Here is a 21,896-nt window from a genome sequence, read left to right on the forward strand (position 1 = left end):
AAATAGGTAAATGCTGTGTGATTTCACTTACATATGGAATCTGAAAAAGTTGAACTCATAAAGCCAGAGAGTAGAACGGTGGTTTCCAGAGGCTCGGACGTGGACAGAATGGGGAGATGCTGGTCAAAGGGTACAAACTTCCAGTTATAAGATGAACGAGTTCTGGGGATCTAATGTACAGCCTGGTGACTATAGTTAGTTAATACTATACTGTACACTTGAAATTCACTAGGAAAAGCTAACTATGTGAGGTAATGGATGTGTTCATTAACTTGATTGTGGTAATCATTTCACAATACATATGTATATTAAATCATCACATATGGCACTTAAAAAAATCACTTGTACAACCTAAGTATATACAATTTTTATTTGTCATTCATACCTCAATAAACTGGAAAAAATACTGAAAAAAAAAAGTGGAAAGATAAGCCACAGACTGTGAGAAAATATCTGCCATTTATATCTGATAAAGAACTTGTAGCCAGGATATATAAAGAACTCTTAAAAACGCAATAAGAAGAAGACAAAATAATTCAATTTAAAAATGGGCAAAAGATTTGAATAGACATTTCCCCTAAAGAAGGTATACAAATGGTGAACGCCACATGAAAAGATGTTCAATATCATTAGCTATTAGGGAAATGCAAATTAAAACCCCAGTCACATCCACAAGAATGGCTAACAGAGAAGAGAAAGAAGATAAATATTGGTGAGGGTGTGGAGAGGAACATTGCTGGCAGGAGTGTGAAATGGTACAGCCACTTTGGAAACCAGCTTAGCACTTCCTTAAATTGTGAAACAGAAATTTACCACATGTCCTAGCAAAATTCTACTAGTAGGTAACTACTCAAGAGAAATGAAAACATTATGTCTACAGAAAGACTCACACATGACTGTTCCTGGCAGAATTATTCATAATAACCAGAAAGTGAAACAACCCAAATATCCATCAATAGGTGGGTAAATAAAATGTATAAGTGGTTAATTAAACCTGTGATAATAATGGCAAAAAGGCCCAAGGGGAGAAAACAGTACACTGCTGTAAGGTTCTTATACTACCTGTGAAGTGGTATAATAAAAGCTGAAGATAGGCTGTGATAAGTAAAAATGTATATTTGAAACCCTGAAGCTACAGCTAGAACAACACAACAAATCACAACCAGTAAATTCTATGTTCCAGGTGATGCTACCCACTGAGTTATAACAAACCTGCCAGTATCTAAGAAAAGGTAAACTGAAAGATAGGAGATTTTTATACCTGCTTTCACTTGGCTTTTTAGTTATCTGAATTTCATTGACATAATATATGTCTTGTGTGAAGAAGATGGCAGAGAATAGTATTGAGAGTTGTTTTCTGCTCTCTGTTTTTATGTTTTCAAGGAACAATTTAACCTTTACCCTCTCCAATCTTAGGCAAAATTGCAACACTTTGCTCTCTATCTCCACACAATTAGCCTTTCATGTACATTAACCAAACAAGATTATTTACTATAACACAATTTGATAACCGTAATTCAATGTGTTTTAAAATGAGGTATGCTCTGCAGAAAGAAGAGTCAATAATGCTTACCTTGTGAGAAACTAAGAAGTATGAATAATGATTGTAGGACTCATATGGCTTTGTTATTACAAGGTTTATAAAGGTAAAGCTCCCCAAAGAGTTTACATGCTTTAAAACCCTGAACTGTAGTCAATCTGAACTTGTTTAGATGGCACATCTTTATTCAGAGTATTAAAAGTAAAATGTACATAGATACCTTTGAAATATACTCACGGTGAAAACTCAAAATTCAAAACTATGTTGCAGTTTTTACTTCACTCCTGCCCATATTCTCTGGGGTTTTTTTGTTCTCCTAAAATCTGGGCACTGTCAATCCCTGAATGAATAAAATAATTTTTTCAAGTCAGGTGCCCTTTGGGAAATCACATCTAAATTAATCGAGCAAAATGTTGTCGAAAAACGTTCCATAAGGAAAACTTTTGAGATGCACAGAAAACCTCTGTTTAAACCATGTAAAAACTAACCAGAATAGCCAAGAAGTTTGGGAGTTGGAAATAAAACAAAAAGACATAGACCACAACACGTGCACAAATATACATTTCAATATTTTCTTGTTTTCTATTTATAATGAGAGTAAAGAATTGTCACTAAATGGTTATGAAGGAATTTTAAAATAAATCTGATGTTATAACTATTGAGATAAATTAGTAAATCAAACTGAACCAAAACCAAATGTGTTCATGGGGGCAGGGGGCAGGCTCATTCAGGGAAGGGTTTTGGAGAATTAAAAATATAAACCAAATGGAATATTCTTTATTGAAAAATACTGTGAGGTTTTAATTTGTTTATAAACAAAGTCCTTTAAAATAATCTCTTGAGCCAAATCATTCTTATTTCCCTTCAATATCATTAGGAAAACCAGTGAGCTATTCTTATACATGGCAATTGATAGATCAGCATATTGGTTAGAAACCCAGATGTATTTATCATATTTCATTGTTATGCAGACATCAAAGACTGTAAGCATCTTGTTATAGCAAATTTGATATATTTTATTTCTAAGTGGCAGCTAAGGAGGTATATTTTCCAACTCACCCTTCAAAAGAACCTACTGTGAGGAGTGTGAGAAAGTGACAGCCTCCAGCTGCTGTGCCTCTGGACCTTTGGGACCCCTGACAGCCTTTACACCGAGGCTGTGCTCTCCCCAGGCTGCTCCCAGCCAATGTTTGGATAATGGAACAGGGCCGTCCCTGCCCTATGTGGGATTACCATAGCTGGCAGCCTTTGCTCCGGGACTCCCTATACGTGTAGCCAAGACTTTCTCAGAGCTGCATTGAAGTCTGAGGCTCTTCTTCCACAAGCCTCCCTTTCCCTGTCTCCTTTCACAGGTGTCAGATCTGCAAGGCAGTTTGAATGCTTTTCCCTCCTACTCCTGCTCCATCACTTCTTTATCCTCCACAGGTGTTTCCCTGGCAGATCGCTTACATGTCTGATTTCATCTTGGCATCTGCTTGCAAGAGAACCCTAAGTGATCCAACAAGAAAAATAAGAAAAATTTCCTCTGGGCTCCTCTAGACTCCACTGATCAATAGCAAGTGAATCCTTTTCTAGGAATTAATGGCGACACTCAACTCAGCTTAACATTCAAGGTAGGAAAGCAAGGATTATTTTTCACTCCAGAAAATGAATGACCCATTGGGACTGCAGATAATAAAACTTGGGGAATAATAAGAGGCATCTCCAAAGGACTGGAAATGCTTCATCTAGATTTAACACAGACAGGCCAGGGCATTGTCCTATAAAACCACACAGATCTTAAATTCAATAGATCAAAATTTGTTTAAATTCTGTAAATCTAGAAAGATCTTAATTGTTCTTTTAAGTTTAAAATATTTGCATAATTCAGGACAGGTTAATTTTTTTCAAGGATTTTTAAAAATTTGTTTTCACATGTGATTTTCTTTTTTTTTTTAATATAATGCAAAGTAATTCAGATCCTAATTAAGAGAATAAATAGGCACCATGTATGGCTCCCTACACACCCCCTTTTCATACCCAAAGCTCTGTTTTCTCTTCAACACCATCTGCTTAAATCTCCCAGTCTAGCTGAGATCCTTCTGGCCTGTCCTCTAACGCATCAGCTAAAAATACTTAGTTTCAGCACTTAAAAGGAAAGACTGTTCTGCCTCTTCTTAGTGCTGGAACCCACTTGTTCTGCCCTGCAGCCCCCTGCCCCTACCTCACTACCTGGCTCACCCCATCTCGTCACTTGTTTCTAACACTGATGACCCTCCGTGGGGAGACCTCTCCCCTGATCCTTCTTCCGAAGTAACCCCTTTCCATCTGTTTCTCCTTGACTTGTTTATTTTTCTTGGCATTTATTACTAACTAAAATTATTTTTCTTTGTGTGCTGCCTTAGTAATTAAGGAAATGTAAATTAGAACACAGTGAGATACCGTTTCCCAAACAACACCAAATTGGGCACATTTTTAAAAAGGTGACATTGTCTTTAAACTGCGTGTGGGGATGTAAATTGTTACAACCACCTTGGGAAACAGTTTCTCATAATTTAGTAGGTGTGAATGTGTAAACATTTTGACACAGCAATTGCACTGTATATAACCTAGAGAAATTCCAGCTCCTTCATATAGAAAACTCATTTAAGAATATTCATAGCTGTTTTTATTGTGATGTCAAAAATGGGGGAAAAACAATCCAATCAGTTGGAATGGATGCGTTTGCTTAATATAATTTTATAAGGGATACAATAAAGCAATGACTATAGACTACAGTAAAATTTTCATAATAATGAATACTGTAACACTGAGCAAAACAGCAAGTTGCAGAATACATACAGTACGATTCCATTTTTTTAAAGTTCAAAATATGCAAGCCAAAGCAGTATCTTATTTAGCAGTATATTCATATTGACGAAACTGTAAAGAAAAACAGTGGAAATAACAAACAGGTTAGGATTAAAGAAGGACCAACAGAGACCTTCAAAGATATGGGTAAGTTTTCTTTTTAGGAAGAGTGGTTACACATGAGCGTTCATTTATTTTTATTCTTTACGTCTTCTGCATAACTTTCACACGTTATTTTGCAAATTTTAAAAGACAAATCAAAGCAATAATGCCAACAAACAATTGGGGAAAAGTAATATAACAATAACAACAAGAAAAAGTGAGCCCTATCTGCTGGAAAGTATTACAGAAGATACAGAAAAACACATTCAAATGGCTTCTTTGTACACCAGAGCCAAAACTTTGTTTCACAACATCTTAATGATTTCAGTGAGGTTCCTAGCTTTTGAAACAGTGATTCTCTGTTCCCTCCCCGCTACCTTGTTTATGACAAGGTGAATTCAAATAAGATACTTCTGACAGCTTTTAAACCTAAAACGCAATATAGAACTCTATTTCTTCTTTGACACATGCCACTTACATCTTTTTTTGGAGTTGGACTGTAGTTGTTTCATAGATGTGGGTCTTATGCCATGATCTGACAACACCCGGTCCCTGGTGTGCCACTGCAAAGCCTCTTAGGATCAGGAGACCCTCACAAATGGAAAAACTGAATTCACGATGGGACGTCAGATCAAATGTGTATGACATCAGTCTAGTGGCTTTCTGAGTTAACCAACCCTGGGGTATATATGCGATAGCCATAAAAGGTACTTTTAAGGAGATTAAAATGTACACTACTGAAAAAGATCAAAATTAAAATACATAACTGTCTTCATAGAAATTTAAATACCATTTTTACACATAGATTGTTTTGTTTGTGTAGTTGTAACAAAATAATCCTGAATATGCATAACATGTTCTGTTTTGTAAGACAACTGTGAAGATTGTAGGTATTTATATTGAGTAGTGAGAATGATAGCATTTTACAACTGGCTTTGACATCCCTCATCTCACACACTGGATAAAAAAACTGATGATCAGAGAGATTAAGTAATTTCTTTTCAGTCAGGCACTGAGCTGAGACCAGAACCCAGGTCCTCCTGACTCGGGGGTGGTTCCTCCTTTTCACCATCCAGCCCTGTCTGAAAAGGTTTACGGTCCATGGCAATGTCACATAGTGCATCTCATACCATCTTGTTCTCTGTGATTAACACTGTTATTTATGAAGCTTACCCAGTGGTCTAGGATGCAACTTCCCATAATCTATGAGTGCTTCCACATCATTTATCCACATCCACAAGACGGTAAGCTAAGGACTTTCCCCAAACTCTAGACCGTAGTAGTAGATATCCCAGGCAGTAAAACATGTCCTGGAATAAAGAAATTCTTATGATTCATACCGGACTGCTGTAGCCCTTTTGGATTCCCTACAGCTTTAAATTTCATATTCTTAATGCAAGACTCTGCAAAGCAGTTTAGAAAACAATGTAAAGATTTTAGTAAATTAAGACAGTGGTTTTGTTTTCTCCCATTTCCTACTTATTGAATGTTCTTGCTGCAAATAAATCAGATCTCTTTATTTTCCTATGAAATATCAGTGCTATGCAAGAATGTTGGAATCAGATGGTTCCACTGTGTCTGACATCTTGTTGTTGGTGTCCATTGAGTGTCTTTGTCCTTTCTCATATATGTTGTGATCATCTTGGTTCTTACTACGAGTGATTCTCAATAAAAACCTGGGTGTTTTGAGTATTACATTATGAGATTCTGGATATCATATAAATTTTCTGTTTGACTTGCCTATTCTGACACCACTCTAGCAGGGGATGACAAGCCATCTCATTACTGCCTGGTGGAAATGGGGGTCCAGGTCATGGTCTCCAGGTTTTGGATTTGTCTCTGTTCTCACCCAGGGAGCGAGGGGTTCCTTGTTACTGCTCAGTGGGGTTGGGATTTCTGGCTCCCACTGGACCTTCACTGATACCTCCTGCTGGGAGGGGCATGGGTGCCTTGTTCCTGCTCCTCCTTTTGCCTAACCTGACATCACGGAAGAGCCTCATTACCTTTGGATGGTGGTGAGAGTCCTGACTCTGAAACCACCTCTGCAGGGAGGGGTTAGTGTGCCTTGTTCTTGCTGGGTGGAAGTGGAAGTCCAGGGTCTCTGTGGTCTTCAGGGACACTGCTGAGATGGTCACTCATTACCACCGGCATTACCACCTGCTGAGGATGAATATCCTGGCTCCTTATGTTGCAGAATTAAGTCATATGGACCTTGTTCAGGCCCAGCTCAGCGGGGCAGGGTTCTTTTTTTCGAGTAGGAGAATAACGAGAGATCCACACAGCACAAGCCTTATTCTATGGGCAAAAAAAAAAAAAAATGGAGAAGAAGGAATTAAGTTCATAGATCAACTTCTCACCCACCTGGTGAAAGTGATTTAACTGTAAAGAGTAAAGACAAAGGGAAGAGGAGTGAGGCAGAGGATGGGGAGACACATGCCTTAGTTAACCAGGGAAGGGGCAGGGCTTTTTTGAGGGAGTGGGGTACCACCCCCTTTATATCCATTTTTGGTCCTTAATGTCTGGTCCTGGCCACCAGTAGGTGTGTCATTTAATATGCTAATGTAGTAAAATCAACATATAATGAGACTCAGGGTCCGTTGGAGGTCAGATTCGTTGCCATCTTCGTCTCAAGCGGCTCCATCTGTTTCTTTTTTTTTCTTTTTTTGTGTGTGTAGCTTCCTTTCTTATCTCTGGACCCTTTAGCTTAAGGATTTATGTTCACTCCTGCTAAAGGTTGGGGTGGGGAGGGTTGGAGGGTTGTGAGCGAGGACACTCCTACTAAAGTTGGGGGTAGATGGGTTTTGAGCAAAGATCTGGAGCGACTCTGGCAATACCTTTTCAGGGCTTCTCTGACACCCAGGGCCTGGGGGAGTTAGCACTGGGGTGCCTCATTGCAGACTGGCAGGGGTGGAAGTCTAGACTCCCAGATTGGACTTTGCTGGTAGGGTTGGAGAGGGGGCTGTAGTTTTTCTGTGGTGTTTGGCGGGAGTAGAACAGTTATTGCCTAAAAGTTTTCTGTATCTTTAGGCCTCACTTATTCTGGTCCTTTAGCTAGAGAGAACAGGCTTTTATTGGGATTTTATTTTACTGTGTACACTATTTTGCCTTTTCCAATTGGCATTTATGGGTGCTGACTTCTCCAGACCCAAGTCTGGAATATTAGATGCAAAAAGGGAAAACCCAGGCCACTCACTGTCACCTATAAAATTCTAGCACTTTACCAATTCCAAGAGAATATGATCCGACTGTTACCTGCATTTCACAGTGATTTTTCAATACAGAAATATTTTTCTCAGTAGGATCAGATTTATTCTGCATACCCACCACCTCTTATTCACCACGTAACACCTATTTGGGGGACAATTTCTATTTATCAGGTACTAAAAACCATCTTATATATTCCAAATGTTGCTATCTCAATCAGCAATATATCATTTGTTAATAGCCCAATGGCCAACAGCAAATGTATATAAATCATGGCTTGCAACCATTTGTAATTCACTAGAAGTGCAGAAAGAATCTGGGGAAAAAAAGTATTCAACTAGGTAGAGGTCATGGTAGATACTTTAAAGACTAGAAAATAAATCACTAGTTCTTAAGCATGTGTCGGAATTACATAAATTTAAAGAAGGACTGACAATTTGGAAAATAGTAACGTGAGCAGACACGTGTAGGAGGCCGAGAGCATAGCATGAGCAAGGGGACAGGGACCTCCCTGTCTCTGGTGGGAAAGACATGTGCAGGGGCCACTAGGCACACAGGATAAACAGAGGTAGGCAAGAGCATGGCAGGTTTTAGGAGACAGACATCAGCATTTTAAGGGGATTTCAAAGGTGACGGAAACTGTTAACTATTGGAAATGAGGAAAAGGGAAGAGATCAGTTATTGGGAATCAGTGAATCTAGATACTCTAAAGGTAGTAGATGATGAGATTGAGGTCAGCAGCAAGGTTAGTTTGAGGCAGAAGATTCTTGAAGGAGGAGGTAGATGGAGTCTGGAAATAAAAGCTGAGGAAGAGGCAGGAAGCAGCCCACTGAACGGCCTTTCCAGAGGCTCTTCTCTGACATATTACCCAAAGCCTCCTTCCTCAGTCCAGTGGCGCTTCCCCAGGCCTGGCCCTCACCGACCTTCTCATGACATCCTCCTCCCGGTGAATTAAAGGTAAACATAATCATCAGACTTAGGGCAGTAGAATAAAGGGAATGAGTATGAAGAAAGGGGCAGACGTCTCTATCCTAGAAATCCACGAGAAAGGGACCATCTCTGACCATAACACAGGGAGGACTGAAATTTGGGGAGAAGAGAGAGGTGGATTAAAGATGTCTTAAATTGAAGGAGAGAGCAAAATTCCCAGGTCAGGGCATATGGCACATCCACTTTAGAGGCCCTGGAAACCCCTTCATGACTGAATTGAAAGATACTAAATTGGGCAGGTAGATAGGAAGATGCCAGGCTGATCCTGGGGATCACCAAATCCCCTTCCCACCTAGGCCCTCCTCTTTTGATTATTCATTTTTCCAGTTCACAGTTTTATTTGCTAGAAAAAGTTACTCTTGCTGCACAGATTTAAAAAAAAAAAAAAAATGTTTCCAGAAATGCAAAGAATTTTTCAGAGGGACTCACAGCCTCACTGGGGAAGAAGGGAAGTTTTGTCTCAATACTTCTTTTCCTTCCAGAAACTCCTCACACAGTCTTCTCTGAGTCCTGAACCATCAGACCTACTCCTCCCCCGCATCCCCACACAGAGCACTGCCCTCCATATCCTTGAACTCAAGGTGGGGAATGTACCAACCCCCATCCTTATTCCCTCCAGTCTCAGATCCTCCAAAACCTGGGGACCAGGAAAGGTCCCAGGCAGTAACACTTCTCTTGACAGAGGCAAAGAAATATTAATAAAAACAAAAAGAAAGAAAGAAAAAGAAAGAAAGAAAGAAAGATTTATTGCTTTTTCTCTTAGATGCATGATCTCATTGCTTAACTATACCTAATGAGGCCTAATTCTTCCTTCTAAATCTGGCCTCTCAGTCAGCAACAGATTTCACCAGTTCCACTGTGTATACTGATGATGCGCTGATAACCAAATGTCATTCTTGAAAAAACGTGGAACTTTTGACTATTTTCTAGTGCAGGAGTTTTGCAACCAGATTTCTAAAATACATAGTGAAACTGGTTTCGACACTAAACTCGAATAATTGATCTTAGGTTATGAATACAAATTATGAATAACCATAATATTATGAATAACCACAAATTATGAATAATCATAAGTCCAGTTTGGTTTACTAACATCTAATCCTCAGCAGAATGGAAAATGAAAAATATAGAATTCTATATTACATTTGCTATCAAATTTTAGCCAGTCTTGGAGACTCTCTTGGTTCTAGGACAAGGCCACATTTTGAAAGCAAATTCTTTAGTGTAGTGTTTCTCAAACTTCAGAGGACGTAAGGATCACTGGGAGGACCCCCCCAGACCCAGAGATTCTGATCCAGTATTTTGGGACTAGGGGCAGGGAATTTGCTTTTCTAATACAAGATGTTGTTGATGCTGCAGTCATCAGCACATTTTGAGTCGCACTGCCTTGAAAGATACCCTGTTTATTTCCATTTTCATCATTGCTGTGTTCTCCATACCTAGTAGCTTAGAACCATTCATTATAATATAACTGAAGAGAGATAAGTTATAAGAAATTTTGCTCCCTTTAATTGCTTGATTTTGAATTGTGTCCTTTGCTAAATAAGTAAGCTACCACTGAACCAAGAATATAAAATAAACCCCTAAATTCTAGTAGTTAGAACATCAAGTATTAAGAATGTGCAGTTTGAATGAGCAAGACATCCTTGGTCCCTCAGTGCAGCCCTCAAGTAAAACAGTGCCAGGAACTGTTTAGATTATGATGTCAGCATGGTGGTCAGAGCTCATTGCCCACAGAGTTTAGTGCGGTGACATTGGCTGCTGATAGCGTTTTCTCATTAGCCCTTACCTGTAACATGCTTGGAGAATAGAGGGATACTTAAAATGAACTCACCCTCTCTTGGTTTGACCAGTCTCCATGTAATTGGAATAATTAGTTTTTCCAAAAGTCATACTGATTTAAAGGATATTTTTACTTTTCTGTAGATTTGAAAATTCTCATTGCTGAGGATCCCTTGAAGATATGGCCACTCCCCAGGGCCAGAGAATGACACTCCCCAGCCCCAGGGCCTACCTGACCGTTGGCAAGAGGCCCAGTGTCTACCATGTGGGCCTGTCCATAGAGCAGCTTATAGCATGAAACTGGCTTCTTCCAGAGCAAGTGAGTAAGAGAGGGAGAGCAGGTCATTTTGTCACTTATCTTGGAAGCAGTACCTCTATTCATGCTTCTGCTATATACTATTTGTTTGAAAGAAGTCAATAAGTCTAGCCCATATTTAAGGGAAGGGGGAATCACACAACAGTGGGGATACAAGCAGATAGGGGTCTTTGGGGGTCACCTTAGAGGCTGCCTCCCATAAGAACACTTTTTTGAAATGCTCTCTAAATATACAAAATGAGCCAGTCTCCACAATTTATTCATCATAAAATTTCTCTGGTCAGTTTTAACATCAAACCAGCATACACTGCGATTAGCCTTAATTGTTGGCATGTCACAATACATAGTCCATTTTTCTAATTTGATAATACAGTTGAAATTTTTGATCACTCCAAATTTAATCATTTGTTTTGATTTTCATATAAAAATTTTTTGTATAGAAAATTTTTTAAAAGTTTAGAGGACAGTGTTGAGCTTAAATGTATACTTTTATAGGTCTTAAACTCAAAGAAAATTATTTTCCATTTTGGGATGATTAAATGGTCCTCAGAAACTTACTTGTACTATGTGTTTGCTTACAGAACCTTTCAAGTTTGAGTACATAGTTGAACTTCCAAATAGTAATTTGGTAGAAGTAAAATGGTTAATGTTGACAAATTCACATAGAATATCGTCTCATGAGTATCCAGCATGGATCTCACACTTCATACACCCAGAAGGCCCACTTGAGACCAGGATGCCATGATGAGGTTCCTCCCTCCCCAGTAAGGACCACAGCTCAGCCAGCTGCAGACAGGGCTGATCAACAAGTTCATGCTCTAAAAGCAGAGTTGCATTATCTCATTCAAACTCCCTAGTAAAAAATTATATTCTAGGTACGTTTCTTACCTTCATCCCAAAGGTACACAGAAGAAACTAGAGGAGAGTTTTCTGGATAGACACATCTGGTCCTTTTGTGTGAACTTCAGTCACTCAAAATGGGTATGCTGCCTGTAGAAACGTTTCAGCTTGCAAAAAACCTGGCCCAGTATCAGACTTCACTTGAATTCTACACTGGTAGCAGTGAGTGGAGAGGAAGGTCGTGCAGGGACAATATCCTGCAGAGGAACACAGTCTTGCATGTAAGTGTCTCCTTGGTCTTGCCAAACCTCAGTTTCCTCTTCAGTAAAAATAAAGTAAAAGAGTGACCTTGGGTTAGGCAAAGTCTTAGATACAACATCAAAAGCACAAGTGATTAAATAAAGATAAGTTGGTCTTCATCAAAATTCAAACATTTTGAACTTCAAAAGACATCATTAATACATGAAAAAACAGGCCACAGATTGGGAGAAAAAAATTCCAAAGCATATATATGATAAATGACTTGTATCTAAAATATATTTTAAAAGCATACTCAATTACCAGAAGAGAAAAATGCAATAAAAAATAAACAACTATTTTTGAATAGACATTTCATCAAAGAAGACATATATAGGAATGACCAAGCACATACATGATTCTCAATATTTTTAGACATTTTAGTAATGCAAGTAAAAAACACAGTGAGATCCTAATTCACAGTCACTCGAATGACTAGATAAAAACACTGGCAATAACAAGTGCTGGAGAAGATGTGGAGAAATTGGAACCCTCATTCGTTGCTAAGGGAATATAAAAAGATGCCGCTTTCACTTATTTGAAAATTAACTCCTGAGCGTCCATCCAAGAGAAATAAAAATATGTGTGTCTGTACAAAGATTTGTACATGAATGGTCATAGCAGATCATTTACAACAGCTAAAAAGTGGAAATAATACAAATGCCCATCCATGTTACAACACAGATGAACCTCAGATATAAGTAAATTCTAAAAAGCACAGATTATAAAATTCTATTTATATGAAATATCCACAAAATATAAATCTGTAGAGACAGAAAGTACATTAGTCATCACTTAGAATTGGAGTGGGAATGAAGAGTGGCTGCAGATGAACACGAGGGATCTTTATGTGGGGGTGGAAATGTTCTAAAGTTGGGTTGTGGTCTTAGTTGTACAACACTACAAATTTACTAGAAACTATTGAATTTTAGACCTAAATTTGGTGACTTTTATGGTATATATATATGTATATTTATACTATATAACATATAATTCTATGGGAATATATATGATATATATACATCAATAAAGCTGGTAAAAAAATAAAATGGTAACTTTCAGTGTTGTGGTAAAAAGTGGAGTTTCAGTGCGTGGTGTATGGGGCTAGTTAATGAATGGCAGCTATTAGTATCACCATTGTCTTGATTTCTGACTCTTCTTTGTCATCATTTCGACTTCTTAACTACTATGTACGATTAAGAGACCAAACTTGTATGTATACTCAAAAAATGGAGTGATAACTCACCTTTTCCTGCCACATTCTTGTGCCACTTAGATAAAAAAGAAAATGAATATGTAATATCATCACCTACAGATGGAATTATGTCCATAATTTAATTAGACCTTATCAGTATTTGAAATTATTTTCCCTAAATTCTAATCCATGAAATAAAGGCACAGTCATTTCTGTTAGAAGTCTTCACTTCATAGTGAAATCAAATTATTTAATAGTATTTGCACCAACAATCTTAGGAAGCCATTTATATTTTTAAACATTTGGTGGTTTTCTTTTATAGCTCTTGTAAAATATAAAAATAAAATTATTTTAGCTTATAGTCTATAATTAGAGATACAATCAAGAAAAGAGAACAGAAACTGAAATTCTGATAGCAGAATGAATTTTATAGGCCATTAGAAACTTTGAGAGCCACAAATTTTAATTAACATTTTATGTTTGCAAGTTGTTAGAGCCATTGCATTTTGCTGCCCTTCTATGTGTAAGAAGCATATTTTAAATAGTGAATGTAGAAAACAAAATGGGAAAAGCTCCACCAATAATCCAAATATTTCACTTTTCTTTATGTATTCTCGAGGGTTTCTTCCAAGTTTTATGCTTGCTTCTTTTTATTACTGGGGGGCGGTAATCCTCTACTAGAGTGGGGTAAAGCAGTAAGAAAACACAGGTAAAACCAAATATTAAAAAAAATTTTTTTAACAAGAAAAGTAATGCTAAATATCTAGAATTTTGCTTCATTGCAGAGTTACTTAGCTCCTTGTTAGACTAAGGCTGGGAATCATCATGTTCTTTCACATTTCAAAATAGGCCATGATAGTGTTGGGTACAGACAAGAAAATTCCCAAGTTGCTGAAAATTACCTTTCTGTTTTAAGTAAATAAACCCTGGATTCATCTATGATTTTAAGAGGCAAGAAAAGACACTGCATGTACAAAAATTAGAAAATTAAAGCGACAAGAAAATACTACACAGTGGAGGCAATGGGCAAAATTCAGACCAATGTGCCCATTTAGGGACTCCTAATGAACGTAAGGAGGAAGAGGAGGGTGGATGTGGGGAAGGTGGTACCTCCTTCCTGCTGACACAAGGAGTGCTCTTGAGTTTCGGTCTCAAGCTCCTTTGGGAGATGAAGAAGAGTTCCTGAGTCCTTGGGTCATTTGGTAACAATGACCTGTGACCACTCCTTTCCCCTGAACCCCCAATGTCTATTAGATGAAATTGTCCTTCTGGCTAACTCTTCAGTGATGTGTAACTCACCTTCTTTTCAGGGTCTTTTTCTTTGTTTTTTTTCTGGACACTTATTGTTCTATCTGTCCAGTGTTCTCTTTTTGGGAGACACTTTCTACCCTGTTCATCTCTGCAACGCCTTCCATCCACATGATCTCTACAGAAGGTGTCATATTCTTAGCTGACGAACCTCTGGTTGATTCATCAGGGATGAGCTTCTGACCTAGGGTTGGATGATCATGATTCTTCCCTAGGAATCTAAAATGAGACTAAAATGTTTCACTTTCCCACTCCCATCTGATTCATCTCATGAACCAAAGACATAATCTTAGGTACCCACATTCATTGAAGGAACAAAAAAGCCATCCCCCCCAGGAGGATAAGAATAAAGTACACACATATAGGGAAGCAGAGAAAAGAGAAACAATCTCTTTTTATTTTAGCAAATTCAAGTTGTATTTCTGTAATGTTATTTTGAGAAGACATATTTCTAATACCAAGATTGTAGTTACATGTCCATTGAGCTCACCCCCTTGTAAGTAGAGAGTATTCACTTTGTTTAAAACTTAAACTGTGTTCTCTTCATCTAAATATTCAAGCCAGTTTCACGTAGAAGCACTCACTTTTCTTAACTGCTGTTGAGATGTTACATAGATTCATACATTGAAAGACAGAGATCTCAGAGAAGGATTTTTAGACAAATGCCACCCTTCTCAACGAGAGAGATCATTAAAAAAAATCACTGGAGATCAGATCTCTTGGCATCAGTCAAGTGAAGTCTTGCCTCCCTGTCCTTGCCAACCTATATGATATGTATTTGACATATCATATAACTAAGAAATCAGTTTTGTTGTTTAACAGCTAAGATTTTTGGAGTTTTTATACCACAACATAACCTTACCTGACCTCACTGGCGTGAATATTTATTTAGTTTTCATACTTTTTTTGACTTTTACTTACATGGAACTTATTTTATTGATATTTTATATGAGAATATAAATAAAAATAAATTTGCTTTGCATTTCATCACCACACAATTATACAATGTAATGTTGATTGGTTTTATCTATATCTATATGTTTATCTGTATCTATCTATCTATATCAAGAAGAGTAGTAGGGAATTATGTTGAGATTTTTAGTAACTTCTGTTTAAGCATAAGAACTATTCTTTGAGGGGAAGCCAGAATGGGAGTGAAAAACTGGAAACTGCACTCAATTGCAAGAAATACTAGCCCCAAAACAATTAAGGTTATGTGTATATCTATCTATATATATAAAAAGGTTATATATATGGGAAATATATATTATTAATATAATATACAGAATATATAATAATTTAATATATTGTATAATAATTTTAAAGATAAGAATTTAATGTAATATTAATATTTCACAATATATAATAATTTACTATAATATTAATGTATATATATTATTTTTATGAGAGGGAAATATATATATATATATATATATATATATATATATATATAAAGGTTTTATATATATATATTTCCCTCTCATGAAAAACCAAAGGGGCAGCACTTTGTGGGTGTAGCACCTCCATGATATGATTGCAAGAGTCTTCTTAACAACTCCTCTATGAGCTCAAGAACAAAACAAAAAATCCCCACTCATTTTTGCTCTAATTCCCATATACATATATATATATCCCTGATCTACACATGTTGTAGATCAAGATCCTGCTACTCATTACATTGAAGTGTTGTATTTTATTTCATTGGGTGCTCCATCAATTATACTCTTTCACATTTTCTCCCAACTTCCATCAGAAGTGCACACGTACTTTGTTCATGGATCAAACACTGTTGATACCACTTTCATGGACATAGGAAGGTTTACACCAACCTTCATCTTCAGGGATTTCCATGCAGAGGCTGCATTGATAAGGAATGCATATTATCAAGGAACACTTGGCTCTGGACAAGATGGTAACAGCCATGTCATGAGATAAAAGGACAGACTCTGAATTTGGAAGCAGGTCAGAGTGTTATATGACACTGGTGGCTGCATTTTGATATGTGTATGTACTTGGCTGGATAAAATGTTGAAAGAGAGGGGAAGAATTTGGCCCACAAGTTGCCTATATACTCCTGACCATAAATAAGTTCTTATAACTTAGTTTGTATCAGAAAGCAACCTCCACAACATTAACATTGGTCACGGTCAGGTAGCATAACAAAAAGATGAAATCATGATATTGGAAACATTAAAAAAAAAACGTGGAGCTGCTTATTTCATGAAATGTTGGGAAATTACAAGTTTTTTAAAAATGGCTTTATTGAGGCTACAAGTGTTATGTTAGACCTCATAATAAGGTCTGCTATGAGGTGAATATTTTTTAAAACTGACAAATTTAAGGAGAACCCGGCAGGAAGGGTGGGGAGTCTGCTTTAGTGAGGGGTCCAGTCACACCAGCACCGCGTAACAGAGAAAAGCAGCGCACAGCCATTCTGTACTCCACAGAGAGACCAAGAGAGGGAGAAATAGAGTATACACATCAACGAAAATGCAACAAATTGGTAGAATAAACCGGAGTCTGGAAAGTAGTAGTAAATATGGTGTGAAAATATGAATGAAACTTACTGTTAAGATTCCTGGGAAAATCACAGAAACCCCTCAGGGGGCCTTAAGCTCTGATGTGTAAAACAGCAACTATATGCTCAAAGTACCAGAACAAATTGGGAACTTATCACTTCAGAAGTCAATCAGATCAAAAGGAAAATTCAACACTGGGAGCATAATGAGACAGAAATTCTAATTTACTTGACAGAAAAGGAGGATCACTTTAAATCACCATGTGGATACCAGGATTTTAAAATGGGCCAAACAGGCTAGAGAAGAACATTTCAGTAGGAGAAAAATGCCCTAATACACTAGCTTATCTATCTTGTATAAGCAAGCTCTGGAAACTTTTTAAAAATAATAATTTTCTTGAAGTATAACTAACCATAATGGGTTGAATAGTGTCCCCTCAAAATTCATGTCCTCCCAGAACCTCAGAATGTGACGTATTTGGCATTGGGGTATTTGCAGATGTAATTAAGGTAAGGATTATGGTGAGATCCCATTAGATGAGAGTGGTCTCTAAATCAAATGAGATTGTCCTTATAAGAAACAGAAAAGAACACACACAGAGACGCAAAGGAGACCACCATGTGGAGATGGAGGCAGAGATTTGAGTGGTCAATCCAGGAAAATGCCAAGGATTGCCAGCAACCACCAGAAACTAGGGGAAAGGTATGGAACAGATAGTCCCTCAGAGCCTCCAGAAGGAACTAACCTTGCCCAAACCTTGATTTTTTGACTTCTGGCCTTCCAAAACTGTAGAGAGAAAACAATTCTGTTGTTGTAAGCCACCAAGTTTGTGAAAATTTGTTTTGGCAGCCCCTAGGAAACTAATACAGATTCTGGTACTGGGAACTAAGGTGCCATAGTAACAGATACCTAAAAATGTGGAAGTGGCTTTGAATTTAGGTAATGAGTAAAGGCTAGGAGAATTTAGAGGTTGGTGATTGGAAAATCCTAGATCATCTTGATGAGAAAGTAGAAATATGATGTTAAAGGTGATTCTGGTGAGAGCTCAGAGAGAAGTCAAAAGCATTGTAAGGAAAGCGTCTCATCATGAACATCCTATTGTTCATGAACAGAATCTTGATATAAATGTAAATATGATTATAATTATAAATATAAATCTCTCTGGTGAGACTTTAAAAGGAAATGAGGAACATATTATTGGAAATTGGAGAAAAGGTAATTTTTGTTATAAAGAGGCAGAAAACTTGGCTGAATTGTGTTCCTTCATTCTGGGTGGAAAATAGAACTTACACGCAATAAACTCGGATATGGAGCTGAAGAGATTTCCAAGCAAAGCTCCTTCCTGCTGATAGTAAAATGCCCGAGGAAAGAGAGAAATTGAACAAGGAACTACTAGGCAAAAAGGAACCAGCCCTTGATTATTTGGAAGGTTTCAAGCCAATCCAGATTACAGAGTATGAAGAAACGAGGAAATTCATTTTTGGGGGAAGTGTGCTGGGGAGAGAGGGCCAAGGTGTGGCTGGAAAACGTGTTGCAGAAGAGATTATGTAGGTGACTCCTGGGTCCACTCAACCATCTCAGCAGAAGCCCGGAATAGAGATGGGCTTATACGGGGAGATTCAGTGAAGAACTCTTTTGCCTAATGGAGTAGACCCCCTTGACACACACCAAAGACCAATGTGGTTTTTGAGAATGTTACATCAGCAGAAACACTGCCAGCTTGGACTGAAGGGAACAGAGACAGGAAGAAATGAAGGGAGGCTATTAAACTCCTGAGATTTTACAAACAGGTTGTGGGACTGATAGAACTACTTGGCTACAAACATGGGTTGACCTTCAGGAAAAAGGATGAACAGTTCCAAAGGCAGAGTGTGGACATGGAAGTAGAGCCCAGAGACACCGGCTTAGGGCCAGGGGCCAACAAGGCCACCACCATTGGCCCAAAGGACAGGGCATCAAGCCACAGAGAATCTTCTTTGAAACCTAATGGGATTTGTCCTGCTGGGCTTAGAGTTGCTTGGTGACCCCTTTCCATTCCTAGATGAAAACGAGAATGTCTATTCTGTACCTGTACCACCACTCTATTCTGGAAGAGAAAGTGTTACCAAGTCTAAGACCATACTGCTCGCTGCACGACAGGCCAGTAATCAAGAGACGAGTTGTAGGGGCAAGGAATAACGACTTTATTTGGAAAACCAGCAGACCGAGAAGATGGTGGGCTTATGCCCCAAAGAACCATCTTGCCTGAGTTAGAATTCAGGCTCCTTTTATACTAAAAGGGGAGGGAGTAAAGTCAAACACTTCCTAGTTCCCATCAGCCTCTGGAGGGGATGTGTTAATATTTTCCTCCCTGCAGTCATTCACAGGTGGGCCTGATCAGGATGTTTCCTGTGAGCTAAACAAAGGTATTTTAGCTTAATACTCATTACCTGGAAAGCAGGGTTCCCAGAGATGGGCCATTATGTATAATTCAAGCTTATAGGCAACACCCCTTTAGTGATTAACTTGTAATAGAATACAAAAGATTCTTCCATATTACAAAAGGTTGTTTTCTAGTTTCATAGGTCCACAGGTGGGGAGACAGTTTTTCCAGGCATGGACCATACTACCCAGAGTCTCACCCATGCCTGATTTAGATGATGAGATTTGGGACCTTTTATGTTGATGATATTTAGGTGAGAGTTTGAGCTTAGAGTTGATGCTGGGATGGGTTAAGGTTTTGGGGGATATTAGAATGGGGTGAATGTACTGGGCACATGAGAGGGATGTGATTGTTTACTATCATGTAGGAGCCATTACTCTTTATTGCTCTTTTATTCAGAGTTTTACTAAATTTTTTTGTTTATGTTTCATGTGAACTTTCGAATTGGCTTGACTAAAGCACCTCACCACTCACCAAAACAAAAATGAAAGCCAAAACTGTTGTTATTTTAATTGGGATCACATTACATGTATACATTAATTTAGGAATAACTAATATCTTAATGATACTAGGTCTACTTAAAACCTATTGTTTAAGACATATTTACCTGGCTAATTTATTATTGATTCCCTCTTCCCTTCTATCCATATTTCTTTTTTTTTTTTATTTATGGATCTTTGCTTTATTCAGTTTGTCAAATAAGAGCTGACAAAATGATTGCTTTCCACCCCCCAAAAAGTAGTCACAGAAGCACATCACTTATTTGAAAAAACAGTTTCCTTAGCTACAAAATTTAATTGTAGGGATCAAACAGTGGTTATTGGTCAAACCAATCGACATCAATAGCTTTGAAGTGTGCAGAAGCTAGTTTTTAAATAAAGGTGACAAATACCAATCAAATTCTTATAACACTGTTCAAGATCTAAACAAATGTGATTCTGGAAGTTGAATACAAAAGGCTAAGAGAATGAGAGTGCAGTCATCAATAAGTAAACAAAGACATAATTTTCTAAATCATTTTTAGTTAAACAGAATACATTCTAGTTTTAAAAAAAGTTTAAAGCTACATAAAACTCAGAGTAATCTAACCATTTTCTACCTGAGATCAAAACAAGTTTCTTTTTTCCTATCTAAACATAATTCTTGGCATTGAGGTAAATCTGAATTCATGTGATATACTTTGTCAAACTTTTCAAAAAATTTTAAGCCCTGCTTAGAGAGAAATTCTCATATTATATATACATATTTACATATTTTTTCTTCAAAGACTAATGACACATTTATGAGGTTAATAGGCCTGTAATGGGACCATGATACTATTTTTTTAAATTAATTAATTTATTTTGGCTGCATTGGGTCTTCATTGCTACGTGTGGGCTTTCTCTAGTTGTGGCCAGCGGGGGCTACTCTTCATCGCGCTGTGCCGGCTTCTCACTGCGGTGGCTTCTCTTGTTGCAGAGCACGGGCTCTAGGTGCGTGGGTTCCAGTAGTTGCGGTGCGTGGGCTCAGTAGCTGTGGCTCACGGGCTCTAGAGTACAGGCCCAGTAGTTGTGGCTCACGGGCTTAGTTGCTCCATGGCATGTGGGATCTTCCTGGACCAGGGCTAGAACCTGTGTCCTCTGCACTGGCAGGTGGATTCTTAACCACTGTGCCACCAGGGAAGTCCAAATGATAGTACTAATAATATGAAAATAAAAAGCCATTCATTTATACCATGTATTCCTATATGGTGCAAAATGAAATGGGATCATAGAATTTATGTACATAAATGAATCACGAAGAGTTCAGAAATTAAGCTCACTTTGAGAAAACTCATTCTATTCTTTTTTGAAGCAGAGGTTGCGAAATTGTGATGTATAACAAAAATGTTGTGTATACAGACTCCAAAACCAAGCATTGGCCTAAGTTGGCAATAAGTGCAACTTAAATAGAAATTAAACCCAACTAGATCTTCACTGTGGTTATGCAACTTCTGGCTTTAGGGTCTGCACGTTTTACTGAGGTAACAACCTCTTATCTCTTGCCTCTCCTCCTTGTGCCTGCCCCCAGTGCCCCCAGCTTCCTTTTACGTGGCTGTCTTTGGCAATGCTTGCAAATTTTGAAAGCAGAAGAACCTGCTAAGTAAATGGAGAGAATGAAAAATAACACTATATGTGATGTATGAAAACCAACCTAAGAGTATGGACTGAGAAAGAAAATACTAGAAGGAAAACTAAGCAGCAGTCTACCCTCAAGGGAAAAAGAGAAAATAAAAGAATAGGGGGGCTGTTACTCCTAGATCTTCTTCCACATCATCTCCCAATTAGAAGAGTGTGGAAACAAAATTTCAAACTCTGGAAAGGTAATGACTTTGAAGGAGGAGCTAGGGAAATGAATAAATGATAAAGAAGTACAGGGCTTCCCTGGTAGCGCAGTGGTTGAGAATCTGCCTGCCAGTACAGGGGGACACGGGTTCGAGCCCTGGTCTGGGAGGATCCCGCGTGCCGCGGAGCAACTGGGCCCGTGAGCCACAACTACTGAGCCTGCGCGTCTGGAGCCTGTGCTCCGCAACA

General features: G+C 38.1%; 1 protein-coding gene across 12 annotated transcripts in view; it reads left to right on the forward strand.

Annotated features, from left to right (window-relative positions):
* LOC132368245 (uncharacterized) overlaps positions 1-21,896 on the forward strand; it is a 670,503-nt gene that overhangs the window by 127,717 nt on the left and 520,890 nt on the right. The gene's annotated exons all lie outside the window — the stretch shown is intronic.

The sequence above is a fragment of the Balaenoptera ricei genome, chromosome 6 (genome assembly GCF_028023285.1).
Source record: "Balaenoptera ricei isolate mBalRic1 chromosome 6, mBalRic1.hap2, whole genome shotgun sequence".
In the NCBI taxonomy this organism is placed as follows: Eukaryota; Metazoa; Chordata; class Mammalia; order Artiodactyla; family Balaenopteridae; genus Balaenoptera; species Balaenoptera ricei.